The 15,523-nt window shown below is 32.7% G+C and overlaps 1 long non-coding RNA gene across 1 annotated transcript; it reads left to right on the forward strand.

Moving 5' to 3' along the window:
• The first annotated feature begins 1,631 nt into the window (after window positions 1–1,631).
• LOC125052414 lies at window positions 1,632–12,752 on the forward strand. The gene is made up of 3 exons (XR_007117444.1): window positions 1,632–1,778; window positions 3,475–3,476; window positions 12,734–12,752. It is a non-coding gene; the product is annotated as an uncharacterized LOC125052414 (long non-coding RNA).
• Window positions 12,753–15,523: the final 2,771 nt, after the last annotated feature.

Consider the following 15,523-nt stretch of genomic DNA (forward strand, 5'->3'; position numbering starts at 1 on the left):
GAGTAAAGGTCCAAAAATCAGCTGATCACGTACATCATCCAGACGGTACAGCCCACTGGGCACTAGCTTGCTCAAGTTAGAACCTCCAGCAGGTTCTGTGCTTTATGCTTTCAGCTCTTGATTACAATGGCTTGCTCAACATTCATATTGCCGCGGATTTGCCAGCCTTCGGGGTTTCCATTCATCATTCATCGTACGGAAGGAGAAATGACCAAGGAAACAGATAGACAAAGATATGTGACCAGTATAAAGGGTTATATATAAAGTTCTCAACTGTCGACCTTTTGACAGCGCAGAGGTGGAGTTGAGAAAAAGAAATCAAATTCATTATTTTATTTATTAACTTTTTACATCGACTCCAAAACTTTATCGACAAACTTGCAATGTACACCACATAGTTTAAGTTACAAGAGGAAAAACATCTTGAAAATATTTGACCAAGAAGACTATCTTTTGGTTCATCGTCCACATACACGAGAACAACCGCTGCACCTTAAACTTAAAATTTGTATAACAATATGTAATAACTTTAAACTTTACATTTTGTCATACATACAAAAGCTATGGATAAAAATATTGACAAATTGGTATGGGAAGGATAACATCTGTTCAAAGTTCAAATAATATTCCTAACCCAAGTTAATTTAAATTAACGTTTGTTTAGTATTGAGTACTAATTTATAAATGAATTTTATTTGAATAATTTGAAAACAATTTTAATAATAATAAATATGTTCATAAAAATGTTGTGACCACGTCTGCTTGCTCGCCCTCAGTTTGTAACTTAGAACATTTTACATGGAAAATAGCACAACCGTATAAAACAGGTGCAACGCTATTGCACAAGCAATTACTATATTTATTGTACGTAACTCTTTTGGTTGTAAGAGTTTTAATCTCGAAAACTTTCTCAGTTAAACTTTATACGTTGTATTCGTTTGTAACAAAGTTATCTTAAAAAATAAATTGCACATAATTCTCTCTTTTTATATCTAACTGAAAATTAGAGAGATTTCTCATTCTATTCTATTTCAGATTCTAGGCGCTCTCAGAGATATTAGATGTTACACTGTTTTGATTTTTCTTATTGGCAAATTATTGGGCAGGGGGCTAAATGATACTGCGCATAAATACTCGCATTGACTGCCGGTTTGCACGTGTTTGGAAATTTTTTGACGGGCAGTTCCACATGAATGTGGTACAAAAAAAAGCGCTTTGATGTCAGATAAACGCTAAAGCCGAATTTACATTACGAAACTAGTGGCTCGGAATTAGTTTTATGACATAAATTTCATCAACAATTTCACGTGTAAATTTACAGTTTCATAATGCATGCATCGGTTTCGCGACACTGGATAAATTTCGTGCCATGCGCATATTTTTTGTAAAACTAATGTCACGCAACTACTTTCACGATGAAAACGCGACACGAAACTAGTGTCGCGAAAGCATTTGCACAGGGCAGACGTGTGTGTTTGAGTGCATCGTGCAGCTAAATGACCGCCAAAATGGCAAACCAACGTTGGTCAGTTGATAAAAATATAAAATTCAACGAATACCAGCGTAACGAGTGTCTTTGGGATCCAAAACACCCTCAATATAAAAATAGAGATGCTAGAGAGGCTTTGATGTTGACAGAGCCATGTCGTTGGTAATACTGTTGATTTCACGACACTATTATTTTTTGTTAAAGTAGTTTCACACGTGCTGCAACTATTTTCATGAAACTCATTCCAACATGCATAACACTAGTTTCGTAATGTAAATTCGGCTTAACTGTATATACATACTTTAGATATTTCTATAATAGTCATTTAATGTGTAGTTTGTACGGATAATAACACACTTTAGGGAACACGCAATAGTCCAAGGGCACTCAGTAAACAGGGAAAGTCACTCAGACCGACTCCCTTTTACATTACCCGGCAATTAGCGGGGATTATGAATCTTTGACATTAATCGGTGACAATTATTTTTAGATTTATTTACTAAACTATGTTTGGCTAAAAGGAAAATATTTAGATTAATAAAAGATTCTTTTTTTCAGCAGACTAGCAGACCGGCCAAGTGTTGCTGTGGCTAAGGTTTTTATGTTACATAGTAGCAAACTATTCAAGCGAAACGGTAGGAGAACACCAGTCATGGGGACCACCATGCTTTTTTGGTGGTTATGCCATTAAATTGTAGCTTATGTAAAACGTTGGTACTCTTAACACAGCGCCATCTGTTAGAATTGTGACTATCAAATATTAAACAAATATTTTGCAATAAAATAATATTGCGGGTATAAATCGAGATGTAAGCTATCCTATCTTTTAAACTACACACGGTGTGCAAATTTGATTGATATCGGTTCGGTAGTTTAGGAGTCCATAGCGGACAAACAACGTGACACGTATTTTATATATATTAAGGTTATACATCTTGAGTTATTGACTTGATCAGCTGAATTATACTCTGGAGATCGTAGGTACGATTTCAGACGAAACAATTGTTTCGATTTCCCTGTTCCTCTATTTGCTCTTTTATTAATCATTGTATAAAACAGATTCAGAAATGTCTATAATATCAGTTAAGTAATCAATTTATTTGCAAATTCATAAAATATATCGAATGACTTATAGTTTTTTATGAACGCTGGCTTATACGCGTTCAAAAGAAAATTAATGTTTGTTTTGTGAAATTAAAAGTGCCAGTGTATGGGTTTAGCACGAGTTTGAATTTGTATGTTCGAGAATGTAAACCGTGTCTCGCGGATAATACGCGCCAAAGTCGCGTGTCGCAATTGTGGAAGTATGTTACCAGGATTTAGTAGAAGTGAAACATAGTACAAAAGAAGATGTAGGTTTCATTATAATTACATTTCATGTTGTACAGAGAGTTGACGTATATTTCATTTTAATATTATACGCGCAAAAGGATGATAATGACAAAGCCAGAGTAGTTAGTGTAATTTTTTTTTGTAAAAAATAAATTTTATAATACACATTTTATTCCAGGGAATTATAATGTCCATTTCTTTCAAAATCAAGGGAATAATAAGTACTACAAAGAATCCTTAGATTAGCTTCACTAACTATTTACTAACCTTAGATAAGTATAAACATCAAATAAAATAAAATACACCAAGCCAATATTATATTGGATGCTAAAATAACTAAATCTTTTAAATCAATTTGTTTTCAATATTTTTGCGTGCATACTCATGGTTTCTAACTAATTAATTAAGCTATTAAAGCTAAGCTATTTTATACTGTTACAAAATATTCAAGTTAATAAAATAAATGTAATTTAAGTATTATTTCTAACCGTATATTTCATAAATATAAAGGTTAAAACACAGTTTAGTACAAAAATATAACATAATTTTTAACAGACCGTGCAGAAAGAAGGATGTTATAAATTTGAAGTATCTGTGTGTTTGTCTGTGGCGTAGTTCGTTAACGCTTGATCACTATGCTTTTTGTTAGAAAGTTGTCATAAAAAATTTATAAAGATCTGTTCAGGCATTTGCAAGTGTGAAAATTCTTGTGTTTATGATATGTTTGATTATACATTTGGAGCACCCATCTAAGCTACATTGAACTGATATAAAGCTCAAAGATTGTCGGGCTTAACGTGAAATAATGTATTTATTCTTTTACTATGGCACACATTTTTGTTTACGTATCAGAATTGGATTTTTTCACAGATTCCTTGACAACGATACGTCTCGGGATTTAATAAAATGAGATAACATTGTTGTTTGTTTTCCATATTTTCATATCAAAGTTCAACATTTCAAAAACAAGTCAGTCTTAATTAAATATCTTACGAATGTTTTTGGCCGTTTCAAAAATAATTACTTTTTTTACATAATAGTAGTTCTAGCTATTATGTCTTCATTTTCAATAGATTTTTTAATCTATACTTCTTGTACGTTATCAAGTTATAATCAGTTTTTATTAAACTATTTGTTATTGCTACGGATTTACAATGAATAATTGCGCAGCTGTCAATGTTTTCTGACTAAAGAGCCTGCAAGCTTTAAAATTAGTGGTTCTTAGTTTGATTTTTAGTGGTACAGTATTTTTTCTATGTAGACTCAGAAGCCTTATCACTCTTATGCTTACAAAAAATAATAAAAGAGAATAAGGCAATCAAATAACATGTAATCATAAACAAGATAATTCGTAATATCACGCATTTTGCCAACGGTATTCCGGGAAATTTCCCAATCTCATCTTAAATAAACATTCGTTGTGAGAAACCTTAAAAATGTAAAGGATAAAAAATTCAAAAGGCAAGTTGCGATGCCATTACTAGGCCGAAGTAGGGACAATTACAAAAGTTTTCAGTAAAAAGGGAATTTTCAAAGGTAATTTATCGAGGAACGCTCCGAGGTAAATAAAGTTCTAACAGATTCGAGGCCCTCTTACAAGTTATTTTTCGTAATTTACTTTGATACCCAGATAATTGGATCAATTTTTCTGAGATCGGATTTCGAATTTTACCAATCACTTAACGTTTTTGTACGAGTTCCGTTTTTCATTTCATATTTTCCACGCCTACTTTATTTTTGAAACTTAAGAACTTATTTCTTTCGTCTTTGAGAAGTACCTTTAAGTTAAGGAAATGAATACAAATTTACATTGTGTTTTTTGTAAAAAATTAATGCCATTTAATTGAATTTATTCCACGAATATTTATTTATTTCTTTATTTATTTATTCTATACATGATCCTAAATAGAAAGAAGTTGGCGTGGTGGAAACACAAACTGGACACAGTTTTTCCGTCCACCAGTTCGTCGAACATATTTAAATAATTAACTAATTAACCTATTACACACTCAGGCCAGTGACATACTATACAATATAACACCCCCACCAATAAACCATAAAGTTGCACGAACAACATGAATCAATTGAAACAATGACGCTCCACAGCCGATGCAGCAATATATATATCTATATATTGCTGGCGCACATAACTATGAAAATATAAAATTCAAAACATTCGAACAGCAGACGTTGCTTCTAAATCTGCTAATACAGATATAAATAAATCATATAAGCAGTGTTGTAGCTTGAGCATGCGTCCCTCATTCTTCAAGAAAAGAGCATACCATTTCTTGCCCGTTTGCCCGCGGTTATGAAAAAAAAACAATGTGAGGATATCAGCTTGTCTCAAACCCAAGAATCGATGACATGTGTCAGACCCAGAAGTATTATCTATAAAATAAAAATGATGGAACGGCCTAGGGCTGCAGTATTAAGATTTTATCGATTAATATAACGATATAACACAAAATTCATCATTTATATGATAAATGTAGTATATTTATAGTTTAGTTCTTTGCAAAGCTTTTCTTAAACATTTCCTTCTGCAAATATACATAAGAAGTTTTATTTACATAATAGCAATGTCTCGAGTGAAAATGGTGTAAATAAACAATGTGTAACGAACGAAGAAGAGAAAATAACGTTTACATGTCAGCTGTCGCAAATATCATTCACTTGCTCAAAGGGCATCAAATATCGAAAACAACACAGTTTATTACAATCAACCAATTTTTTTATATAGATCGGCAGGCTAACGGCAGGAGGCTTTTTCTCAATACGATGTACATTACTGACCTCTAAAATTTCATGTAATGCTTTGAGAAATAAAGTATCTTTGAACCGAAGGGCCCTAAGTTAAATCGGTTCGGCCAAAAGGCTTGCAAGTGCGTTGCCGGCCTTTTAAGAATTGGTACGCTCTTTTATTGAAGGGCCCTAATTCAAATTCGTTTGAATATACTTCAGTGAGCAGCTAGTTCCTCATAGTGGTGGTGCGCGGCAAAAACTGCCTCAAGAAACGTTCAGTTGTGGAGATGGTACGGGTGGTATTTAGTATTCTGCCTTGACATACGATGATGAAACTCAGCTGTAGGTCTGAACAACTCCTCCTACAGAGTCTCTCTCTTCCACATGTCTACGCAACGCATTATTTTCTGAAAAATTACTACTAAATGAGAATCAATGACTGACTGAAATTTAATTCATTATTGTATGCAAATCTAATTATATACTACTTCTGTATAAATACTGTTTATATTAATATATGCTTAAATAATATTCTCATAATTGCATTATGATATTTAATTAGAAATATAATTCCGTGAACTAGTATTTTTAGTTGTGTTGTTTCATTTTGGGAAGTGAATTCGGATCGTACATGCACATAAATGTCGTACGATCTAAATTAAATTACACAACCTGCCAAGGGATAACGTATTTCAAAATACATAAAAATATGTAAAAGATATCTTTTGGAATGTCAGTCGCTTGGGTTGGGAAATTAGTTGCATTGTCTAATTTTTTATGTTCTATGTTTATTTGTGTTAGTAATTTGATTTTTGAATGATTTAATTTTTTATTTTAATTGTTATTTTTTTGTTTTGTTCAGTGTATATAGCTGTTACTCCAAGATAGTAGCTCCACTGAAAATCAGTTGCTGGTGACAGCAACATAAAGTTGAGTTTGGCCTATTTTTAATTCATGTGTGCCTGTGTTTTAATGAAATAAAAGTTTTTTCTTTCTTAATTTCATTTTTTGTTTTTAGGTGGCAAATGGTTAAGTGATACCGCCATTGACACTCACATTGCCAGAAGACTCCTAAATGCGTTGCCGGCCTTTCAAGAATGGGTACGCCCTTTTCTAGCTGCAGGTATTACACCGAACAACTCCTCTGAACACTCTCCATGGTTAATGCGGCAGAAGATGCAGAGAGACCCCACATCGCGCATCTACACAACGCCAAGGAATCAAGCCGCACGGAAAGTGACTGGTCGTTGACCATTCGAATCGCTCGTCGTTGAATTTGCGCTTTTGCAAGCAGTGCAAGTTGCAATTAGTGGCCCGGAGTGAAGTACCGTCTCGCTTTGCTGAGCACCTCAAGCTTTTTGGAGGCTAATTCAGCCTTCCCTTGATACTTTCCGTGTGATAAGGTAAAAAAATTATTAAGAAATGGAATTTATACATAAGCAATGTCGATTCGTGACTATTAAGGTCACACAATAAATATCTTGGATCTCATTGGATCTTTATGTTCTAAGATATGAATTTAACTGTATTTCACAGATAATGTGAGATCAAATAATATAATTCTTATACTTTCGGTGCATTCATAAATATTATTATTCTATGGAATGTGTAACATTTAATTTACAGAGTAGCTAACAGATTGTCCTCGGATTACGTAACTAAGCACATGACGTAACACTAACTGGCTTTGAATGTATGTTACAGTATGTTAAAAATCTTATTTGTAAACATTTGTACTGAACAAATATGTACCAAATAACGTCTTAAAACGATAGACTATACTACTATGTGTGTCCTGCTTCACGCTGTGATTTGTGTGTTGTGATAAATGAAAGTATAAAAAAAATATTAAAGCACGTACCTAGTTCCTGAAATCGAACTCGAGGTAGCGCCTTCTAGCGAGAAGCTTACAGAATTGATTTTCTCTATAAAAGAATGGTGAAGATACTATGAATAGTTTCTTGGTTATAATAAACTTTCATAGTAACCATAATTTTAATTTAGTGTTGTGTGAACAATATTGTAAATATGTTTGACGTCTTGATAGTATAGTTTTTGTTTCCACTATTCTTTTTTTTTCATATAATAGGGGGGCAAACGAGCTTGTGGGAGGACCAAAAAGGGCAGTCTTTGCAGCCCATAGACACCCATTTTTAGTGGGTGCGTTGCCGGCCTTTGAGGAAAGACCCCCACCGGGAGTCGATTCCACAGTTCGCTAGTTCCCAAAAGAAAATGCCTTGTGAAACGGACTGTGGAAGACCTCCAACCATCAAGATGATGTTGGTGAAATTTAGAGGTCGTTCTACTATAAACTATGTATGTAATAATGATACAAGTAATATGATTGTATAAGACCCCTTATTCCACAAATAACCACCTTCGTGGATAATGCACATGGACTAAGTCCTTGAAGAATATTCTAATGGAATATTTTATAATAAATGAACTAAAAATATTTTTTCTATGCTTATCTAAATATTTCAGTTTCGCCCTTTCTGGTTGGTTGACAACGCAAAATCCTTGAGTTAGACTTACTGACTTAGACGGCAAAGCAGTTAGGGTTTTTGGTTCTAAACAACAAAAATGTCTATTAAAACTTGTTAACTATATTCAATGTCACGACGCTTGAGTCTAGTTGAAGTAATTAATAAAAAGTTGAAGTAATTAATAAAATCTATGGTAAAAAAATTGAAGATCAAAATAATTTCGAATTTAGCCCGTACCTGATAGAAACATTAAAAGGCCCATTCAGAGGCTTTTCATTAAAAATAACAAGTCATTTTGCTATTCAAAATCTACATAATCGTTCCTTACAATTTTCCTTAAGTAATTGAATACCTCCCTCCCGACGATAACCTTTATTTAAATGAGAAAGGTTTTTCGTAATTGCTTAATTTTATACCTATGTTTGTAAATTTAAAATTATAAAAGGTAAAAAAAAAACGCCAGAGTACACACATACTACGCCTGTACTAGATTAGATAGTTTAATATAAGGTGATGGTTAGTACAAAATAAAGCTACAAAAACGGATATTTTACTCATAAAATTAATAGTGAGAGTGAGCGGTGTTGGCCCAGTGGCTTCAACGTGCGACTCTCATCCCTGAGGTCGTAGGTTCGATCCCCAGCTAGACCAACTTTCTTTATTGTGCGCATCTAGCATTCACTCTAATAGTGAAGGAAAACATCGTCCGGAATCGTCAGGAAACCTGCTTGCCTTAGAGTGGCACAGGAGGCTGATTACCTACTTGTAGTGTAAGGTTGTAGTGCCAATGATTTTTAAAATGAATAGTTAGTGAGTAAATAAGACAGAAGACTGTGTTAAGTATATTGAGGAAATTGTGCTTATTTCATTTATTTAGAAGGCTTAATGCAGAATATTATTATTTTTATTTATTCAGACAGCCTTAGAACCCACTATGCAACTGTTAATAACCCGCAGACTATAGCGACCTCTGAGATCATTCAATAACATCAAGCAACCTGTGAGCACAAGCCTACAACTGACCAAGGCATTCGTGTGTCAAATTATTGATTTCTACTTAATTCTACTTACTTAGATAAAAGTAAAACGAACTTGAATATATCGATTATTAGCGATAAAGTAATCTGTGAATATTAACGTGTATTTATGATGATGATGAAATTAATAATTAAACAAGTGAATAATGTGTCTGTACTAACTAATAAACTATACCGGGAATACATAGCCAGAAATATTAAAATAAACACTAGCTTTACTTTTATCTACACTAATATTATAAAGAGGAAAACTTTGTTTGTTTGTTTGTTTGTAATGAATAGGCTCATAAACTACTGGACCGATTTTAAAAATTCTTTCACCATTCGAAAGCTACATTATCCACGAGTAATATAGGCTATATTTAATTTTGAACCAAAATAGGATTCCGTAAGATATTAGGGTTTTTCGGACACAAGGTGTAAAAAATCAACCAAAAAAGTTATTTTGCGTACCCTGCCTAAACTATTAAAGATAGAACCATAAAATGTTCTAAGTAATTGTAGATCTTATAAATATCTACAAAAAAGTCCGCAACACACTAAACTTATCTATGTCGAGTGAGGCACAATAACCATAAATGATATAATGACATGGCAAAACGGCGTTTGCCGGATCAGCTAGCAATAAATATAATTATCTTTAAACTAATATCTACATTTCTCTTCGACATTTTCGATACTAAATACAGCTGATAAATATCTCGCAAAAACATATTACAAGGTGACAGCGTTGTGAAGTGGCGTCTATTATACGATAGAACAATGGGCTCTCAGGCGGGCTTCTAAGGGCCCTTCACGCGAGCGAAGGCATGAAAAATCTGCACCACAGCTTTACAAGATACCCTGTTATCCTATTAATTCATGAATTTATCATACGACTAAGGACGCTTTTTGAAGATTAGGCCTTGCTAGCAAGTTTAGCATTGCTCTGAAATTCAAATTTGGAATACGGAAGTTAATGACATGGCTACTATTTTTGTTTTAGCTCGCAAAGCAAATGAACGCACATTGATCGCGTTGTTAATCTATGTTGTCAAAGTATTGTGCAAAAACTATTTGTTTAAATAAAACTTTTTATATGATACTAGACATCTTTCCCGGCTTCGCACGGCAGGTCAATGGTAAATTAATATAAATAACGGACCGGTGAGACTGGGAATCGAACCCAGATCATTTGGTTACGCGCCACCCAAACGCATTCAAAAAAATCATTTTAATCGGTCCAGGCGTTTAAGAGGAGTTGACATACACACGTACAGTAGAATTATGTATTTAAGATACTTGTACATGTAAATATTTGATTATTTCAGTAACTCTACTGATTTACGTTTTATTTGAAAATACTAACTTTGCAATAGATGAGTTTAATATGGCATGTTGAGTAAGTCTAGTTTCCGTATGGGATCGTGAATGGGAGTCGTGGGTTAGGGTTTAATCTATTTATTTAATTATACGTAATCTTACAGCTAACATACATATAATAAAACAAAACACTTAGACAATACAGAAAGCCAAAACAGATAACATAGATAAACAATATATACGAAACAGAAAACAAATAAGTATATTAATAGACAAAACTATATGAAGAAAACTGAAATTTAACATTTAAAACAACAAATAATACTATTTCTAAACATTGCTTAGACAAAGCTGAGTCTTCCCGCCTCTTCAATTACTTTCTCACCTTCTCTTTCTACCTCTTCATTTCTTTGGTGAGGTGGAAAATATCAATATCCTCATAATTGGTGTCATAGTTAGATAAAACCCGAAACATTGGCAAATTATGCAGATAATTCAGGTAATTCAAATTGTTTTCTGTCGATGTGGCAATCTCTAACCACCATTGCTGAAGCATCGTATGTACGAATGTAATATAATTGCATTTATTTCTGTTAAAGATTTTTGTTATGTTTAGTTTAAAGATAAAATTCACTTCATAAAAAGTTTTTTAAAACCAATGAAAAATATTTATCGTAGACGTCTTGAGATGATTATATTCTTAGGTATGGTACTTCAGTTTGTAAAGGCATGAAAAATCACTGAAGATTCTTAAAGGAGTTTCCTGGAGCTTGTATAATTATAGTCGAGTTATTGAAGATATCTTTCATTTTCGGATGACACTGCTCCATTAAATATATAGATAAATGAAAGTAGTTGTTAATACTTGGGCACCATTTTCATATTTTATATTTAAAAAGTGTCTGTACCCATAAAATATTTTGCGTTGTAAAAATTTTATCATCCATAAAGTTCGGGACTGACGACAAATTCACTAGACCGTATGAGATGGCATTTAATGATTTATAAAAGATATATAACCCATGTCTCAATGGAAAATGTAAAGGGTAAATCACTAGAAGCCTTTAGTAAACGTGATCGAAAATATTAAAGTTACTCGCCGAAGAGAACTGGGACGTTTTTTATTGTATTTGGTTAGTGGTTTTCTAATTTTCTATGTATTAGCGCATTATATACTTTGTCATGGGTTAAAGATTCATCCATTGGCCGTGTGTCCCGCACAGTTACTTGCTTGAAAACAGGGGCCAAAGCATAAAAATGTGAATAAAAAATACAGCCTTGCGATTCTGTAACTCACTTTTCGAACACTCACTGCGGTTTTCGCAGCGGCGGTCGCGCTCAAATCAGTCGTGAAGTAGTCATTTTACGATTTGGCATTCTGATAAGGAGGGAGCTTGTAGTTTATTGTTTATCAAAAGTGAGTTACAGAATCGCAAGGCTGAAATTTGAATCAAGAATACAATTAATCATTTTGAGTCCTTTTAAGTTAGAAGTCCACCAGTGGCTGAGTTGCTTCAAGCGTAGAGAGAAGTAATGAGAGTGAGAGAGGTATTTATATCAAAATTAACTCGATAACCCTTCTTCACTAAAAGGTTAACACTTTTTTATTATTGAAAACATAGAAAAATCCTTTTTATATCACTTATAATGAGTCAGTCTTTAAATTTATTTAAAAAGCTTCTTTTTGATCATTTTTTTTCTGCCTCGTAATTAGCTCTACTTATATATATATATTAATGATTCTGACTCAGTTAACCTTTTGATTGGCTTTTAAATTTTTGTTTATACATATTTTTATTTATTATTATTTTTATTTTTTCTTTAGATTTTACTTTATTTTATTTTAGTTATAGTTATTTTGTAGGTGTTTCTTTTTTATTGTTCCACATTAGGGTTGGACGAAATCGATAAGGCCGCCTTTTAACTTTTGTTAGTTGCTTTTTCAAATTTTTTTATGTATGTTTTTGTATAAGGTAATAAAGTGTAAATAAATAAATAAATGCTTTAATTTTTTTTGTACGTATATGTACATCATGTCAAGGAGTCAGACTTATTGCTAAGTATCGACTCTGAATTATACACTTAGACAAGACGCAGGCAGATAAGCCTTCATCCACACACAAGCTGTGTTTGTGGAAGTCACTTTAAAATACCACTTCACTAGAACGAATGGCACCATATAAGCTTGGATCCAAGAAAACAATTGGAAATAAATCACGAGAGCGTTCGGCGTGTTTAACAACGTGACACTCGCAAAATTAAATTTCAAATGTATAGTTTTAAAATTACGTATAAAAGTCTCCTCATTTGTGAATATCTTTTCTGAACTCCTCAATAATGAGATTATGTTATAACATGTAGGTAATTTAATAAACGTTATGTGCTAATTAATTCTAAATTTACATTTATTCTAACATCATAGTCTTTTGCCGTAATAACTATTTTATATATAGTCAATACAAGACAGGTTATTGTATGATTCTTTTAAACTAACTCTACAAATACTATGAAATCTATCATTTCATTGTCAACAAAGATATTTCGGTATATTTGAATTTTAAATTAAATCGATATATCCGCTATTTACGTACTACTGAAATTTAAGTTATAAGTAACGTACAAAAAGAAAGCATGTAAAACAAAAAACGTACGATGGCGCGTTTCGTTTTATTGTTATTGGTCAACGCAACGTGTTGCATATCTGTGATTGGTTTAGAAATAGCGTTCACCACTTACGATCAATCGATTATTATTTTTTATTATTTTTATTGTGTGGTTGCTTGTTAATTTTTTTCTCTTGCTTATGATCTAATAAAATTTATGTGTATGTGTGTAAAATTTGTGATGGCATAAAAAATAACACATATCAACGATTAAAGAAATATTAAAATAATATATTATAAGGTTTAGGTCTCCTACGATACCTCTTTCATCCTTTAACCAACATTGACAACAATCAAATAATCTAATACCGAATTTATACGAATATTCGATGAAACGACATCTATTTATGGAGTGAGACCTTCGTGAAAATCAACGGCTTTATTTAGTTTGATACATTTGGTATTTATGAAACTGGAAATAGAATAAAATAAAAAAGGACACAACGTATTTTGTTTACAATGCTTATAATATTTTTTAGGAGAATGAAATTCCATTGAATATATGGAAACTTCTAATGATTAACCATGTTTTATTATGTATCAGAATAATCAGACGTTTAGCAATCTTAGAAAAATGTTGATATAAGTAAAAAAAACTTGTCATGCTTCACAATAAATGTTTCTATTCTGATGATGAAATTTAGCCACAAGTATTCGTACAATTCCTCAGTGTCCCACAGTTCTCACTGCTTCAGGAGCCCGTGACATGTAATCATTAAATTTCAGTAAATTAAAGATTCAGCATGTAAAGGCTCGTTATTTTTATTTCAGTCAATTTAGTATACTGTGAAACCGTTTCTCTATAGCCAGCTATACTGGTTACAATTTAAAACGGAACGCAGTCCAGTATACTAGTCAGCTTCGTTTTTCGACACAGTTTTCAAATGAGTGCATCAAAGTTTTTCAATTCAACAAGAAAAACTATTATTGGAGTATTATCGCATTAAAAAAATCTATATTAATATTAACTGTCAATTGAATTAATACTACAAAGAAAGTAAGTTAGAATTTTAAATGTTTGTTATTAAACTGTAAGTTATATCAGCCGTTAGGCATTCAAGTGGTTTTGATTGATCACGTGATCAAAGCACTTCGAGTACCTTACCTCGAAAACGCTAGTGCTCGCAGTAGAAGTATAGCGGGGATTTGTGACGTCATATATTTCCCTAGGACGCTGCGGCTGTATACTGGCAGTCCATAGCGGAACGAATTTTTGAACAGTGGGAGCACTATACAGTACTCGCAGTGTATATCGGAACATAACCTAAGTATTATAAGTTGGTATTTAATCAAAACACCCAATTGACTAGACAGCCATTGTTGAAAATCGTCGGAGATATTATTTAAACGACCTGTTTCAGGGTTCCTTTCATTTCGTCTGTTTTTCTATAAGGCACATTAGGGTAACAAGAATTTGGGTAACAAGAATTAGGATAACAAGAATTAGGATAACAAGAAACAATCATTTCGTATAGGTTCATACCTATTTTTTTTTTTAATTAATTAAACATACTCTGGACTGAAATTTGCTAGGCAACCCATATGGATTATATTTATTGACATATTAAATTATATATAAAATAAGTTTCATTAAATAAGCATCTCGGTGAAGGTCGTTGTATAGCGGGATCTTAGACCAATACTAACACAGGCATTTTACTTCATATATCCCGTGCATTGGACAGTTGACAATGGTTTCTATATTTAAAGTTATTGTTATCATAACAGCATGTGACTCTCATCCCTGAGGTCGTAGGTTCGATCCCCGGCTGTGCACCAATGGACTTTCTATCTATGTGCGCATTTAACATACGCTCGAACGGTGAAGGAAAACATCGTACGGAAACCGGCTTATACCAGAAACTGCTCTTTGATTTCAGTATACTAAATATAAAATGGAGAACCCGCAGTGCTAAAAGAATTCGCACTTGGCAAATTTCTGATTATTATCATCACTTTGAAAAATCGCACCGTTTTACAAACCATTCAGTGACTGTAATAGATTGAATGGGAATTTCTTTATGAAAAATGATGGATTGCTTGTCATTTAAATTAAAAGCGGCCGATCAAATGAGGATAAATTATGCTGGAAAATGGAAAATTAGGGACATTAGTGTAGGCGGCGTTTTCTCACTTAATGTTGGCAGTTTGTAATAAAATTAGTTAGATTAGATTAATACTTATATGGAGAATTCTTAATAATCTACTAAAATTGCTTTTAGTGTAAATTAAATAAAAACGTGTTTATTCAATTGACAATAATTCATTATAATGTGTAAGATTTGGGAACCCTTTTAAGTAATAGTCTAGTCGACAAGTTGAAAATGGAACAAAATAGAGATACTGCTCTTAAAATTATGTGCGATAGCTCATTCGAACCGGAATGACGCCTAGAAAAATGTGCTAAAAGCGTGTATTAGCACATAAAAAATTGCAAAAGTTATAGACAATTAAAGATGAAAAAAAATG

The sequence above is a fragment of the Pieris napi genome, chromosome 9, assembly GCF_905475465.1.
Source record: "Pieris napi chromosome 9, ilPieNapi1.2, whole genome shotgun sequence".
Classification (NCBI taxonomy): Eukaryota; Metazoa; Arthropoda; class Insecta; order Lepidoptera; family Pieridae; genus Pieris; species Pieris napi.